Source organism: Syngnathus floridae, chromosome 4, assembly GCF_059516105.1.
Source record: "Syngnathus floridae isolate MCC-2025c chromosome 4, RoL_Sflo_1.0, whole genome shotgun sequence".
NCBI lineage: Eukaryota > Metazoa > Chordata > Actinopteri > Syngnathiformes > Syngnathidae > Syngnathus > Syngnathus floridae.
This window is the reverse complement of record NC_142416.1, coordinates 4893385-4911137: the sequence shown is the minus strand read 5'-3', so window position 1 is coordinate 4911137 and position 17753 is coordinate 4893385. Positions and strand designations below refer to the sequence as shown.

Sequence of the window (17753 nt, the reverse complement as noted above, 5' to 3'; positions counted from 1 at the left end):
CATTTATGGGCTTCCCCGAGGGTCTGTATTCAATCTTAAATTAGAATGTTGGCATATCAATGTATAAATAGTACTTTGTATGACCAATGTCATCTGTGGAATCTACAATATAAAATCCAATTAATTAATGGTCATTTATGGGGTCTGTATTCAGCCTTAAATTATTCATATTGTATATTCACATCTGTAAGGTTCCTCAAGAACTGTAATGTGTTTTATTTACTGACACAAGTCAACTGCTCAAACAAAACTTAGAAAATGTTACGTCTACTGTTGGAAATGAATTTAAAAGTATCTAGAAAAACTGGTTTGATATTTAAAATATGTCCTAAATAAGAAATCATTTTACACAGTTTTGCAAATTGTTAGTTCAGTATATAACATTAGACTACTGTAATGAAATGTGCGGTAACTGCTATAAAAAAAACAATAGTCTGCTGTCTATTAATTAAATGTATTTACTTTTTAAAATGAAAAAACATACGTGTATTATTAGATTATCAAATTGTTTATGGCAGAAACAACCAATCCACTATTAAATTAAATACTCTATAATTGAACAATTTGTTATGATTGTTACTGTAATGAGTCATATAAGTGCATAACAAAATTAAGACTAGAACAAATATAAAGCAGAAATGTGTTTGTTTATATCGTATATACATACATATCCGTACTATTTGTGAAACACAAACACACCACTTTCATTGTTTGTCTCTGGATTTATTTGAGACGACTACTTATATTCTGTTCATTGACACTGTTTTGAAAGTAAATGACAGAAGTAACATATAATTCATCACCATCTGATTTAGAAAAAAAACCTTTCTTTCAACAAATATCAACAGCAAATATTTGAGGAAATGCCATGGCAGTGGGTTTGAAACTTCTTAACTGCATTACTTATTCAGGATGTCTATGGGTTTGTTAATAATTGATCATCTAATTAGGGTGGGAGTTGGGACGATATGGACCGATTGCCTCTTTACCAGTAGGCTTTTGGTAAGTGCATGGTTTCTTTGTGCACGACAGTGAGGCGCCGATAAAAGTAACTTCTGGCCAGCACCTATAATTCATTTTCAGATTAATTGACAAGTATGGACACACATTTAAATGCAGAAAGAATAGCAATAGCGTGATGGTATTTATGGCTGCTTCTATAAGAAAGTACAATCTTTGTTTACAATCTGGTTTGTGTTCCAAATATTATCAGTGGATTAGTTGACAAAACCCAATCAGGACTGAGATACTTTTCCAAACAACTCAGTTAGAACATAACCTTTCAGAGTGTATTCAGAACAGTGATTTAAAAATCTCAATTGATGGATTCCTTTTGAGAGGGCTTTTAAGAAAGCTGTTTAGTGCCAACAAATCACTATGTTGGAAAACAAAAGCCAATACAGCAGATAAAAGTGGTATACATCCTTTCATAGATCATACACAACCCTATTTGCTTAGATGGGCCTCATTCACTAATAAATGCATAGAAATGTTATTACTCTGGGCACAAGTTTAGCATATATGCTTAATCACTAATTCATGACATGCACATACCAGTCCGTTTTCCTTGCACAACAGATGCATATTGAATTCCAAAATGAAATTCAAAATTGCCACACAAAAAACACGTGTAGAAAACTATGAATCATGAATTGAGTGCAGTGAATGAAGAAACACATCCAAAATATCTAAACAAGGATGAAAAGCAGAGCAGAGAGGTATTTGTAGTCGATAACTTTCATCACATCAGAAAATACAGTGCTGTGAAAAAAATTTTCTCCCTCTTATCAAATTCTTACAAACATAATCGAAGTAAACACAAAAAAACTGCTTTTAACTGCTGATTTTATTTATTAAAAGAGAAAAAAACTATTCAAAGCACCTTGACCCTGTTGGGAAAAAGTATTTTCCACCAAATCTAGTAACTCGTTGGGCCACCCTCAGCAGCAAGAACCAACCATCAATTTCCTATATAACAGGCAATGAGTCTTTCACAGTTCTGGGGTAGACATGTTGGCCCACCTTCCTTAGAGAATTCAAGAATTTCAAGCATAAGTATCATTTTATTATGCCTCGGGATTTCAATCAGATTCATCAAAATTTTACTTTCTGATGTGTTTTTGAACGTGATGCAAATGGTTGAGGTTAAAAACGGATGAACAAACATTTTCACTCAGGATTTTCTGGTGAAGAGCACAATTCGTGGTTCCATCAATGACAGCAAGTCATCACGGTCCTGAAGAAGCAGCACCAGAACATCACACTACCACCCCCATCTTTGACAGTTATTGTGGTGTTCCTTTTCTGAAATGCAGTGTTTTATTTATGCCAGATGTAATAAGACACATACTAGTTCAACTTTCATTTTGTCAGTCCATAGAATATTCTCCTTAAGGTTTTAGGAATCATTCAGATGTAATTTTCAAATATAGAACGAGCATTTTATTCATTTCAATTTGGTCAGCAGTGATTTTTGTTAACGTCTTTTCTTAATTCTTGAATCACAATCAGTGATCTTAGTCAGGTCACATGACCTTAAAAGCCCATTTTACACAGCCCTTGCTCAGTGTGGAGTGATCAGGCAACAACGCAAAATTTCCGGTTTCCAGCGTACCCATATTTGGAAATTTTGACTGCCAACCAGGAAGTAAAAATGCTGGTTTACTGCTGGTTAGACCCACTGATTAATATATTGGATATAAGTAAGTGGTTTGATCGCACTTCACTGTTATAAGTAAGCCTTGACTGCTCATCATAAGAAGGAGGACGATGCAGCAGAGAAAATCCAATGCCTTGGTAGCTTCAAAGTTTAATTGGGTCGTTACTTGTCAATAAGTCCACCAAAGTAACACAAAATCGCTCCGCACTGCACTTCCGCCCTAAAAATAAATTTTCCTATATGGGGCGCCTTGCCGCCACGGCAGAAGTGCTCCATTCCGTGGTTCTGGCCCGAAGTCACATCCACAATGAATAGGTTAGGGTTGGGTTAACTGAGGCACAGGAGGCCAGCCATTCTTGAGTGGTCCCAACCAGTCTGTGGGTCACATTGTAATTGTAATTTCTGTAATGCTACCTTCCCACCAAATACATTGATAGCATTTCTGACGGGTCGATTCATTACATTTGTTTCTGAAACTCTTTATAGTGAGTACTGCAGCGCACCTATTGATATCTATCGCAAAACCACTCCCAAAAATTGTAAAGCTCTAAGCACAAACACTGCTTAGCACTGCGTTAGCAATTTTGTAACAAACTTTGAGTGCCCAGCACTCTTGTTGCAGACTTGTAATCACAACTCACAACTCAGACTCAATTTCCAAATGATCAACACACTCCTTGTAAAACTACATGACACATTATTGCTGCCAGTGCAGCCTGGGAATGGAGGGAGGGACTAAGGCAGGGATGGGCAAACTCTTTGACTGGCGGGCCGAATTTGGTTCTAAATTTAGACCGGGGGGCCGAACCAGGAGCAGATGGATGTAGTGTTTATGTGAAGTAATAGAAATGACATGTAAAGGTCATTGCATAAAAGGTTTGTACTTTTAGTAGGTAGTAAAGCATGGATATTCAAAAAAAGCTTTTTGAAAACAAATGCATTTATTAACAGCATTAAAAAAATATTTCACCAAAAAACTACTATCAGCGATTCTCATTATATACGAGACAGTTATTATGAATAATAGTGTCCATCACTTCAGCGCCTGCAGGTCAGATTTATGAAATGTTTATCTAATGAGGCGAAATCACATCAAACGGTAAACATTCTGACCAAATACGTCGTCTTGAAGAATCAGTGAAAGAATACATCTAAATAAAGTAATAAAGAAATCAATAGTATTGTTGGTCTCCCTTTTTTGCAAGTGCATCAGGGTCTGGAGTAAAATTTGTTGTGGTAGTTCTTAGGGTAGAGCCGAGGTGTCGGTCCGTTAACCTAGATCTGTGACGGGCTTTGTTGACGTTCATGTGGCTGCTCACACACGTAGGTCGAGCCAAATTCTCCACTCTTTTTTTAAACACTCAGCACTCAGTGTCTACCTTTCTTTTCCTCGGGCCACTCATTTTAATGGAAGGATTCCAGGGGAAGGTTTGTGGGTGGCATTATTAAAACTGTATCTGAAAGCTCAGCGCGCGAATTACGAGAATGCTGACGTCACAGCCCACACTTGAAATTCGGCACTGATGGAATTAGAGCACGGAGTACGGCGGGTCCGTACAACTTAGTACAGGGGTGTCCAAACTTTTTTTAGTGAGGGCCAAATACAGAAAAATAAACACACTCGAGGTGACATACTGACACATGAATACTGTGTATTGTGAAGGACATTGCACTCAGTGGGATCAGTGATGCTGTCCTTTGGATTGAAGGATGGCTGACATGTCGGGAGAAAGTTTGGTGGTTGAGACACAAAGGACTTCACAGAGATGGCTATCAGTTATTCTGGTTCTCAGTCTGCTTCTGTTCTGATTGAACAGAGAAAATGTTTGTTCACATATGTATGTCGCGCTGAACCGGCTCATCATTCTTTTTGCGTGGCGTCTCATCAGAGGAAACTTGGCATTATCCAAACTCTGATAGAATTCGGGGAGGGGGAGAAGCTGATGCAGACTCTTCAGAGAATCATCACATTGAATTTAAATCAGCTCTAACTGCAGACTCTCTTCCACTTCTTCTGCATCCACCAGGAAGGGGGTCGAGAACAGCTTGATTTGTTTTTCAATGGCAGAAAAATCTTGGAAACACTGGTTGAATTCTGTTAGAGATTTGCTCACTCAAACAATATTTTGCAAGAACCACACGGGAGACAAGTAAGTCCTTTTTGACACCTGCAGGTGGAGAGTCCATTCGTCGCTGTGCGTGCAGCGATGTTCGAATAGATCTCTGGACTCTCCTTCCTGCAAGCGGATATTTATTAAGAGAAACAGAGTGGGGGTTGAGAGTTGACAGGTTTGGTGAACCCCCGGCCTCTGGTATGGTCAGAGCAGGGGGTGTTTTACGATGTTGTGGGAAACAGAACAACTTTGATTGCTTCCTCTGCAGCTGGTCAATCAAGCAGAGAATGCAACCACATTATTTTACTGCGTTGTGAGAGCAAGACAAGATTGGTTAATCATTATAGTCTACATTCCAACATAATCCTATGATAAAGATAACCTGGAAAACCCTAACATCTCCCTCCTGTTTTATCATATGATTATGCCACCCCAAACAACAAAGACAAGTAAGAAAAAAAAACACATATATATGAAGAATAGGAAAAATAAAAAACAACAAACAATGATAGCAACACTTTCCAGTGAAGATGAGGCATTACCTTAATACCCCAGATCAAACTTATTGTGTAAGCGAAAAACCTGCTGGCCAGATGTTATTAGCAGGAAAATTCTTACACGGTCCCTTTGGCCTAGGCGACCAGAATGCTATCAATAAAAAAAACAAAAAGAAAAACAAAGAAACAGTACATCAGCATATCCATTACTTGCGAAGCATATTTGATGGTCAAATCAACAAGTTTCCGTAATACATGCTCAACAGAACAGCATCTACGCAATCCACGTCTCTTTATCATCATCACATCTGTCACGTCTAAGAAGTTGTATATGTGCTCGTGTTTTCGTCAGCTGATGATGTTCTAGTCTGTAGGTGTGTTCCGTCACACACACTGGCGCACACGCTCGTGTCCAGTTGGCAGGCAGCATCGGACAACTCTTGTGACCACAAAACCATGATCCGTACTGAACAGGCACGTGCACTCATAGGATGCAGGTGAGGCAGTGCCTCTGAACTTCTGGATGAAGTAGGTCCCGTCCGATGGTGCAGCCATGTTGGTAGTAGAGCCCTTACACCTTGAAAACGGCTCTATCATCCTGGCACAGAGGGGTGATGTGTAAAAAAGCTCCCATCCAGTTTCCTCCTGGAGAGCAGTCGTCGTTACTGCATTTGTGGGTCCTGCAACCTTGGATGCAACATGTGTAGTCAGCAAGACTTGGAATGGTCCCTCCTGTCGTGGCTGACCCAGTTCCTTCTTTTGATGACCTCGATGTAGACCCAGTCTCCTGGATTGATGGGGTTGTCGACCTGTGAGGAGGAAAGATCAAGCGGCAGTAAATTTGTCTTTGACACAGTTTGAGCGTCCTGATCATATAATCTGCCAAGGACTGTTCTTTATCTGTTGTTTGCAACTCTCGCAGTCAATTGACGTGCCCATTTAACCGGCAAATAGGAATGTTTGCGGGAAGAGTTTGAACACTTCCTAATGATTCCCTTTAACCAAAAACTATTTATGACAGGGGCGTTCCCATTTATTGCCTCCTGGTTTAAAAGAGATTGTCTTACCCATGCCTTCTTTCTCCTCACACGCTCACACCCACACAGGGTGTGAACACACACACACCCACACATCTGCACGCACACATACACAAAACGGCATACAAAGTTCAGACGAACAACAACAGACTGTCACAATTTTACAGAGATTACGCACAAAAACAGAACACACAAACAAAGGGATTCTAATCCATCTCTCATGTAGCTTCTTTTGATAGAATCTCCTATCGGTAACTGTATAGCAGACGTTTTAGCATATAATCCCATACTCTGCTCTCTCACTTCTACTTTTTCATGTCGGTGCAGTCATAGGTGGCCCCTATTGCAGTCATTGTCTTGTTAACTGTCGCCTTGTGACTCCTATGCATGATTGTGTGAATGTCAAAAATTGAACGTACCTAACTTTCTGACCATCCAACCTCCACTGTGGTACAGAAAACCTTACTATTGTATTGAATAGGTACATTGAGCAACCTAGCTTCCTCCTGACTGCCAAATGTCCTGTTCTAAAATTTATGTAACTCGACCTCTACGTCTTAAGCTTGATGAGCCAAAATATCAGATCTTGCTCTTGTTTCCTACCGTTTTAGCCTATTTGTTTTATCCAAATCCGTTCAATCTCTGATTATAATGCTTCTCTCTGTAGCCCTACGTATTTTTCAAATTTTTATTTATTTATTTATCAAATCTCCTCAGTTCTGTCAAACTCAGTGCACAATGAACCTCCCTTCCACTTTGAACCAAGCTTCACCAAATTTGGTAACGCCGTAGCAAGGAGTGCGATTTGGTTGTCGGACCCTCCAAGTCCATATCTTTTTGCCGCACTTCACCCTCTCAAGTTGGTGTTCTTTTGTTGTTGCTTCAGAGCGACCCCATCCATCACTCTTGAATGAGTCCATTGTTCAAATGAGTCAATTTTCATCATTGTGAGTTCCTCCGCTTTTCACTGTCTTTTCTCGTCCCCGAGGATGTTGTCTGTCCTCCGGAGTGTACTTGTCCCCCTCCAAGCACAACAGTAGTCTTTTCTTGTCCTTCGCCAAAGGTCAAAGGTGCTTCAGAGCCAGGCACCATTTTGTAGTTGTTCACGGCTGCAGGCGAAGTCTCGGATTGGGTTTCAGGGACCCTGACACTGAGAATGACAGGCTGGGACATCAAACTTGTAAGACTATCTCCAAATGTAGCTGCTTCCATCAATTTGCTGGTAACGTTTGTTTACCAAACTTCAAATTCTTCTAATAACAGCGGTCTCGTTTTTATATCGTGAATCCTGCAACTCATCCTATTTTTGAGCTACATTTTATCTATAGTTCCAATTTAATCGGACAGTATGTTGTCTTCAGTATCATTATTGAAAATCAACTCATCGAGGTCTGCTTTCCACATCAAGCCCTGATCTGTATGTCTTGACCTCTCACATGTTATTGTCATGCTTGCTCAAAAATGTGACTTAGAGAATGGTGCTGTGAATTCTCAATCTCCCCAATGAAATTGGATCCCACCTCGTAGTTCTTATCGTTCTCATGTTCCTGTTAGCCTGCAATTGTCCAAATCAAAAATGTTTTCTTTTAACTGTCTTTCTTTTGAACCTCTAAATCTCTCGTGTTGCTAACCTATCTACACCAGAACAAAAAATTTACCACAGTATAACACCAAATGTATTTGAAAATTCATTGTCATAAAGTGTTGTATTCTTACTATCTTCCACTATCTGTCCTACTCACTCCCTCCTTTTGAGGCTTGGCAACGCCCATGCCTCACACCTTGACAAACTTTTTGGGAGAATGCGTTCTTTACTACATACGATTCCATCATCATTTAATTTGACTTTCTTTCCAAAACGCTTCTCAATTTCTCAGTTCACACATCTTCTACATGTGTTACTGGTTCTCCAGTTTTTTTCTAATTAATTATCAATCCAAAAGCTACGTGTTTCTTTCTAACATTCAACCTGCTCAAAATCACTCTTTCATCAAAGTCGCTCTACTAATTTTCTATAGTAGTCGCCAACGACTTCAACCATTCAACCTCTCATTCAGGCAATCATTCATCAATGCTCATCATATGCATCTCACACAGTCTCCAAAAAGGAGTCATACTATCACATTGGTCCCAATTCATCCAAGCTCACCACACATCATTCATATATCATTTTCAACTCATGTTTCCTGGTAGAACAATCCACCAGTCCAAACAAAACTTAACTAAAACAAACAACTGGCAAATTAATCAGAATTTTTTTTCTTTGTTTTTAAATTTGAAGAACTCAATCTCTCAGATTTAGCTTGCATTTAGAATTTTGTATAATCTTATAACACAACCAATCAATTATTCCTATCAAATGTAGCATTGCAAAATCTTAAATTCACAATTTAGCTTCTTCCAATTCCTGAAAGCATGTTCTGTCGTTCTTTTTTTTTTTTTCATCGAATTTCTCATGTGAGCTCGACACTTAACATGCACTAGTGTGGATTAGTTTCTGCTCGCAAACAGATTTCTCTCTTTTCCTCTCATTTTTATCTGTCAAAATTGTTTCTGTTCTGCGGTGTAAATTGAATAGACAACAGTCTAGCAAATTTCTTTATACTAAAAGTTTAGCCAATCTTCATCAATTTGGGACTTCAACTTTAACACATACGCACACACATGCACAGCTCTCGCGTGCGGAAGGTAGGTCTCAGCAACAATGATTCGTCACAGGCTGGCCATTTCCTGTGGTCGATCATGAGCTGGTCCCTCCCATGCACACGAGGACAGCACATTCTAATTTTATTTATTTATCTTCTAGAAGCAAGTTGCATTTCTTTACCACTTGATTTGCATATTTTAACTTTAGTGTAACACAAATTGAGCTCTAGTCATTTGTAATTTGGGCATACAAACAGCATTGTCATACTTCTTGGATCGACAAGACTTCTAATAATCTAAAAAAATTCTAATAATCTGACAATGACATGTTTTGCTGTCATATGGGCATCTATTCTTTCTTTCTCTGTATGAGCATAAGCGGTCAAAGAGGAGGAAGCTTGTCATGCTAAAAATTTGGCTTTTCCTCTGCCCCTTCCTGCACCCTTTGATTGATATTGCTTTGCAGAACGACACTCTCATGCAAAGTGTCCTCGTCTCCCACAGTTCCAACAGTTGTCTGAATCTGATGGGGGTTTTGATTTGAATGGTGGCTTGCGACGTTGTTGGTATCTAACTCTTCCTCTGCCCCTTTGGGAACTTTGGTAGAAGATTGTTGTATCTTCATTTAGATCATTATCATCATCTAGATGAAATACATCAAAACTTCTGCCTTTCTCAATCCCTTTGTCAGCGTCTCTGGGCCACTGCATGTTTTTTGTAAACCAAGCAGTGTCCGCTTCCACCAAGTGTTTTCTCACCCAACTGCCCAAGTCAGGGGGGAAACCAGTGAGGAGCGGAATTTTAAGATGTTGCTGATAAGCACTCTCATCTGCATCATTGAATGGGATGCCACTATGTACCCAGAATTCTTTTTCAAATCTCAATTGAATGGCGGCTTCATCACTTTTCAACTTTCTATCTTTTGTCTTTTGGATTTGTTCTCTTCTTTCTTGTGAAGCTTTCAACCACATTTTAGCACAATCCAATTCTCTCTCTTTTCTTTTCTTTTTCAGTCCATTTTTCTTTCTATCCACACTCCCTTCTAAAACATCAACTACTATCTTCCACACTTCAACTTTCAACTTCCCTTCTACTCCATACTTTTTCTTCCACTTCGGCATATATTGCATACAATTAAGAAATCTACTCGCCATGTACTTCTCATCTCCGTCAAGAGGTAGAGATTTACCGTTTTTATTTCCCATCTTAATTCTAGTAGTTTAAGGTTTTACAATTTTTTTTCAAATTTTTTTTTCTTTGAGGATCCTCAATGCAGGTTTAAATTGACCTTTCAACAGATTACTAGCCTGTTTCGTTGCCGTGGAACAACGCTAGAACTGCTATTTAGTCAATTTATCCTACCAGTCACACACTCAATCACACTAACTCCAGCGCTTTTTTAGGCCTCATGGCTCGGACAAACCAAAGCCGTATCTCATAGCTCGGACAAACCAAAGCCGTATCTCATAGCTCGGACAAACCAAAGCCGTATCTCATAGCTCGGATAAACCAAAGCCGTATCTCATAGCTCGGATAAACCAAAGCCGTATCTCATAGCTCGGATAAACCAAAGCCGTATCTCATGGCTCGGACAAACCAAAGCCGTATCTCTCGTGCACACAACTTCAGGCCTTTAACTTACTTGTCCCCTTGGTTCGTTGCACTGCCGGGTCCCGTCAATCCACCTCTGTCAGACGAAGGCAGACCTAAGATGCTGGCCCAGCGAAGAATTCTCTTCCCAGGACTTTCTTCTCCAGGTCCTCCTAATGGACGCTGGCTTGTCGACAATGCAGCACGTCCTCCTTCGTCAGCCAGATAGCGGGTATGAGGGATCCCGGGTTTCGGCACCAAAATGTTAGAGATTTGCTCACTCAAACAATATTTTGCAAGAACCACACGGGAGACAAGTAAGTCCTTTTTGACACCTGCAGGTGGAGAGTCCATTCGTCGCTGTGCGTGCAGCGATGTTCGAATCGATCTCTGGACTCTCCTTCCTGCAAGCAGATATTTATTAAGAGAAACAGAGTGGGGGTTGAGAGTTGACAGGTTTGGTGAACCCCCGGCCTCTGGTATGGTCAGAGCAGGGGGTGTTTTACGATGTTGTGGGAAACAGAACAACTTTGATTGCTTCCTCTGCAGCTGGTCAATCAAGCAGAGAATGCAACCACATTATTTTACTGCGTTGTGAGAGCAAGACAAGATTGGTTAATCATTATAGTCTACATTCCAACATAATCCTATGATAAAGATAACCTGGAAAACCCTAACAAATTCCGACATGAGAGAGGAAATCACAGACACATATTTCTCCTTTTTAGCAGAAAGGTCGGCGTTTGGAAAAGCAGACTTGATTTCAGACAGCGCAGGGAAGTGTGCAGCATTAAAGCCTCGTAGTTGTGTCTCAAACAGGCGGAGCTTTGCGCAGAAGGCTTTCATGTGCGCATGCAGGTGTGGCACCAACTGTTCTTTGCCGTCTAGGTTCTTGTTCAGTGTATTCAGATGATGCGTAAGATCAACTAAAAATGCCAGGTCTGCCAGCCACAGAGGGTCACTTAACTCATGAAGAGGTTGGCCCTTTTAAAAACTGGTCGATTTCTGATCTCAGCGAAAAAAAACGCTGCAGCACAGCGCCGTGGCTGAGCCAGCGCACATCAGAGTGGTAGAGTACATCCCAGTATTCAGCATCCACATCAGATAGGAAAGCCTGAAATTCATCACATCGCCCAGCTGGACAGTCTTGGCACACAGTGCTTCTTGGTGGATTATACAGTGCATCCTAACAGCCTCACCTCCGCTCTCTTTTACCTTGGCGCACACCAACGATGTCATTCCTTTGCGCTCGCCAGTCATGGCCGGAGCTCCGTCTGTTGTTACTCCACAGAGCTTGTCCCATTTAAGCCCCATCTTTTCAACTGCCTCTGACACAGCTTAAAAATATCTTTACATAACATAACATAGTAATTGCAGGGAAAATGACCACAAAAAAAAGTTTAATAATACAATTTATTCATGTTTGGATTAAACGGCCCAGTGGGCCGGAAGTGGCCCGCGGGCCGTAGTTTGCTCACGTCTGGACTAAGGCCTTGTCCATTTGTTCCACTGTGATAGATCACGTGGGCAAGCGATTTGGCTCAGCCTGAGCCAAGTAGCCACGTGTCCTTTCTTTGTTTATGGCTGGGCCAGCACTGTGAATCCCGTTCCACGTCTCGAGGAGACAACGACGGTGGCTTGCTTTGGATAACACGTGCCAGAATCTTTGCCCGCACAGGGCAGGATAATGCAACAGCCAGACCCACTCTAGAACTCCAGAACCACTTCCAGCTCATCCTTCCATGAACACAATCAGTGAGTTCAACTTATCAGGGTACAAACTATCAGTGCCTAAATTGGGGAACAGGAGTTGGTTCATGGTTACCCTTTCGAACGTTAGCATTAGTTCATGCTCAGATTATCTATTTTGAGTTGCTTTTATTGTTTATTTTGTCCATCTGAAGATAGTCTCATTCTTTGCTATCCTTTTTCCGTAGTTATTTTTTTTCTCAACATACTCATTATGATTCCCAGGTAGATTTAGATTAGATTAGATTCAATTCAAATATATTTTCAATGTACAGCACAAGCACAGTACAGAGAAAAGAACTTTGACATCCAACCAGAAGTGCAAAAAGAGTAAAAAGAATACTGAGCAGTAGATACAGTGCAATCAGGTAAATATGAGGTGAGTTATACTATGCGGGATAATATACAAGAGGGACGAGTGCGGATATGACAGGCTAAGTATTTACAATAAGGTGAAGTAGAACAAATATTTGCAGGCGGTACTAGAATGCTAATTATAAATATAGGGTTATAAATATATATATATATATATATATATATATATATATATATATATATATATATATATATATATATATATATATAGTGTCAGTATAACCAGATATGAACAGATATGTACAAGTGAGGAATTTAGACAGTAAATGTCAACATTATAAAGTTGCATTAGTTATTGTTTGTGTGTGTTGTCAAACGCACCTCTTGCATTAAGGTGCCCCCGGCTTCCCGGTAACGGGTTTGTTTTAGCCGGGTTCGGAGATTCGTCCGTAATCTAACCACCCGAGTTAAATTAACTCCACCGGAATCAATCTAATTTCTGTACGACGCCAATCCCTCTCAAGTCACCCGAAGCTCGAGCCGAGTAACTCAATTCGAGGCAAGACTTCGAAGTGACCGCATCGTATTGATGGCTCCCCGCTAGTGTTTGAAGTTCTTATTTTGTTACGGATATTTTTTAGATGTCTTTGTTAAGACCTCAGGGATTCGTTTGTTTAGCGCACCCAAGCACTAGTTTTTGCCGAAGTAAATGTTGATATGGGTCCGTTCCACTTGGTCGCTCATGCAGCGAGCCGACCAACTTTTTCATTCGAAAGAGAATCGAATTAATAAAAGTGTGACAATAATAGCATTTAAGAAGAAAATTAATGCACTTTATATGATTAATTCTAACTTCCTATACGTAGATCTAGCACTTGACCGTCGGAGTTCTTCACCCCACTTAATTGCTTCAAAAAGAATAGCAACTTTCTTAAACCGAATAAAAATGTCGTGCTCTATTTAGATTTGCCCAATAATTAATTTGGAAGGCAAGTCTACTTTTTGATCGTGTCCCATTTAGCTTTTGACGCGGCCCGACAAAAAGGGGAACTGGGCCGCGCCCGACGGACAGTTGAAATACTTTTATCCTCCGCCAACTTCACTGATTTATTTCAATCGTCGTCGTTATGTTATTTAAAGGAAGTAATTTCTCAACCGAATTCACTTTTAACGAAATCAACTCTTCCGTTAAATATTTACAAAAGTTTTTAATTCTCTAACTTGCTCAGAGTTACTTTTTACGCGGCCCGTCAAAAAAGGGGAAGCGGGCCTGAGCCTTTCAAATAGTTAAATAACTTTCCATTCTACACAACCCAATAATCTGATTTAAACACTTCCTTTAATTTATTCAGACGAAATAACTTTCGAACGGATCGCAATTCACTCGTGGCTCAAATAACTACGGAAGTTATTTAAGTCTCTAACTTCTTCAAAGTTCCTTTTTACGCGGCCCATCAAAAAAGGGGAAGCGGGCCTGAGCCTTCGGTTGCATATTCAGTACAAATCCGCGCACAACGAAGTAAGTAATATACAAAACACATTTATTGAAAAAAAAAAAAAAAAAAACATGGAATAGAATTACAAATCTCAATTACTCCAGAAACTGAACAATTTCACTCACTGATACCCGTGTTAATAAAATCATTCAATCCCAGAACAATTCGATTGCAAAACACAGTTCATAAAAAAGGGAAGAGGTAAATACCAGCTACGTGCTATTTTTGGTGGAAGCAAAGTCGAGTGATCAGTTCGATCTTGCTTCTAAAATCCGAATTAGGGAAACAGGCTGGCCACGAGGGAACCGGCGGCCCGATGACTATTCCCCCCTCTCGCTAAAATACATAAAATATGGAAATCCCTCTCACCTATCTCTCTTTATAAAGTTGTCCAGTCCAATTTTTGGGAGTAAATCCAAGTTAATTTCAGTCCAGTGATCCTGCGTCTCACACAAAGATCTTCGGGACTTTGGAAAAAAATCTTGAAACTCCTCCGGGCCTCTTCACGTATAAGCGCTCTTTTGGGGGAAAGAGCCCTGAAGCTGTTTCTGCCGGATCTTTTATAGACCCCTCGGTCCCCCCCCTCCCCTTTCTTTTCTCCTGTACTTTCCCTATAGGGTAAGACTGCCCAGTTTTCCCACGCCTATAGAAGGGACTGGCCAGCTTTCTCACGCCTATAGAGGGACTGGCCAGCTTTCTCACGCCTATAGAGGGAACTGGCCAGTTTCCCCACGCTTGGTTATCTGTGGCCTTCAGCAGCTGTTTCCGCCCTGACCACGCAGTACTTTCCACCAAATGCACAGCTAGTGGCAAAACCTTTCACTTCCCCTTTTCTTCTCTTTCTCCTACATAAAAATAACTTTTTAAAGTTACGCTTCAATTCACTCTAAAATAAAAATCCAAACCCTTGACCTACTTTTCTAAACAATTTATGTCACGCCACTATTCTCATAGTGACGGGTCTCTTAATCGAATTGACAAATAATATTGCTTAAAGCGGTTACAGTATACATTTTTAGCCAAGCAAAAGAATCAAAAATAAAAATCACATTTGTGCTTCTCCAAACAATTTATGTCACGCCACTATTCTCATAGTGACGGGTCTCTTGATCGAATTGACAAATAATATTGCTTAAAGCGGTTACAGAATACATTTTTAGCCAAGCAAAAGAATCAAAAATAAAAATCACATTTGTGCTTCTATGCGTGACTCACACTCTGACACCGTGCTACTCTTTTTATTTCTATTTTACCATGTTTAGCTTATTGGCTCCTCTTTTGGTCTCACGTTTTGGTCTGGCGCCATCTTTTGGACAAATTTGGAATTTCAGCTCTGCCAATTTATTCCTGTGAACAATCCATATTCTACCATTTGCACCATCTCTGCCCCATGTTACATGACAGTGTCTAAACTAAAGATATTGGCTAACTAAAGTTAGTTAACTCCATCTTTTTTACTGTAGCCGCCTTCTACTTAACCCGTTAACCTGACTGATTTCAGGTTTTTCTTATAAGCATTTTGAAACTATAAAGAGACAAAAATATCTAATTAACTAATTGATCATTTGTTATTTAAGTAATTTGATCATTAATTATCCGACGTTCGCGACACATATACACTACCGTTCAAAAGTTTGGGGTCACCCAAACAATTTTGTGTTTTCCATGAAAAGTCACACTTATTCACCACCAAACGTTGTGAAATGAATGGAAAATAGAGTCAAGACATTGACAAGGTTAGAAATAATGATTTGTATTTGAAAATAGATTTTTTTTACATCAAACTTTGTTTTCGTCAAAGAATCCTCCATTTGCAGCAATTACGGCATTGCAGACCTTTGGCATTCTAGCTTTTAATTTGTTGAGGTAATCTGGAGAAATTGCACCCCACGCTTCCAGAAGCAGCGTACCATATGGTCAAGCTGCTCCCACAACAGCTCAATGGGGTTCAGATCTGGTGACTGCGCTGGCCACTCCATGACCGATAGAATACCAGCTGCCTGCTTCTCCTCTAAATAGTTCTCGCACAATTTGGAGATGTGTTTGGGCTCATTGTCCTGTTGTAGGATGAAATTGGCTCCAATCAAGCGCTGTCCACTGGGTATGGCATGGCGTTGCAAAATGGAGTGATAGCCTTCCTTATTCAGAATCCCTTTTACCCTGTACAAATCTCCCACCTTACCAGCACCAAGGCAACCCCAGACCATCACATTACCTCCTCCATGCTTAACAGATGGGGTCAGGCATTCTTCCAGCATCTTTTCATTTGTTCTGCGTCTCACAAACGTTCTTCTTTGTGATCCAAACACCTCAAACTTGGATTGATCTGTCCACAACACTTTTTTCCAGTCTTCCTCTGTCCAACGTCTGTGTTCTTTTGCCCATCTTAATCTTTTTCTTTTGTTGCCCAGTCTCAGATATGGCTTTTTCTTTGCCACTCTGCCCTGAAGCCCAGAATCCCGCAGCCGCCTCTTCACTGTAGATGTTGACACTGGTGTTTTGCGGGTACTATTTAATGAAGATGCCAGTTGGGGACCTGTGAGGCGTCTGTTTCTCAAACTAGAGACTCTAATGTACTTATCTTCTTGCTCAGTTGTGCAACGCGGCCTCCCACTTCTTTTTCGACTCTGCTTAGAGCCCGTTTGTGCTGTCTTCTGAAGGGAGTAGTACACAAGGTTGTAGGAAATCTTCAATTTCTTAGCAATTTCTCGCATGGAATAGCCTTCATTTCTAAGAACAAGAATAGAATGTCCAGTTTCAGATGAAAGTTCTCTTTTTCTGGCCATTTTGAGCGTTTAATTGACCTCACAAATGTGATGCTCCAGAAACTCAATCTGCTCACACGATGGTCAGTTTTGTAGCTTCTGTAACGAAACTGTACATCTGAAACTGTTTTCAGATGTGTGAACATGATTGCACAAGGGTTTTCTAATCATCAGTTAGCCTTCTGAGCCAATGAGCAAACACATTGTACCATTAGAACACTGGACTGATAGTTGCTGGAAATAGGCCTCTATACACCTATGTAGATATTGCACCAAAAACCAGACATTTCCAGCTAGAATAGTCATTTACCACATTAGCAATGTATAGAGTGTATTTCTTTAAAGTTAAGACTAGTTTAAAATTATCTTCATTGAAAAGTACAGTGCTTTTCCTTCAAAAATAAGGAAATTTCAATGTGACCCCAAACTTTTGAACGGTAGTGTATCCTCTCAGCCAAGAGACTCAATTATCGTCAGGCAGGTTGGGCTGTTTCCTGCCCGCTTCGACTTTATTTTCCCTTACAGTCCAAGAATCCAGTGATGCTGGCAGTAGAATCCCGCCACCATTAACCATCTAATTAATTATCTAATTACCTAATTGATTATTAGTTATTTAATTAATTTGATCATTAATTATCCCATATTTGCGACACATATACATATCCACTCCGCCAAGAGACTCAATTCCCGCCAAGATATCCAAGCCGGATGCCGTGTCCCGGATCTACAGCTAGGCTGCAGCAGACTCTGCACCGGAAAATATCATTCCACTGAACTAGACTGTTTTAACCTTGTGTTCCGAGATGATATAGTGGGTACATGGATATAAAGTGTCGTGCCATCCTGGGGTCAGCATGACATGCTTCCTCGTCTCTCAAAGGTTTT

General features: G+C 40.3%; 1 long non-coding RNA gene across 1 annotated transcript; it reads right to left on the bottom strand.

Annotated features, from left to right (window-relative positions):
- Nucleotides 1-4814: 4814 nt before the first annotated feature.
- On the bottom strand, nucleotides 4815-10182 carry LOC148398602 (uncharacterized). Its single transcript, XR_015858202.1, has 2 exons — nucleotides 6505-10182; nucleotides 4815-6403 (listed from the first exon to the last, which is right to left on the bottom strand). It is a non-coding gene; the product is annotated as an uncharacterized LOC148398602 (long non-coding RNA).
- Between the last annotated feature and the right edge of the window lie 7571 nt (nucleotides 10183-17753).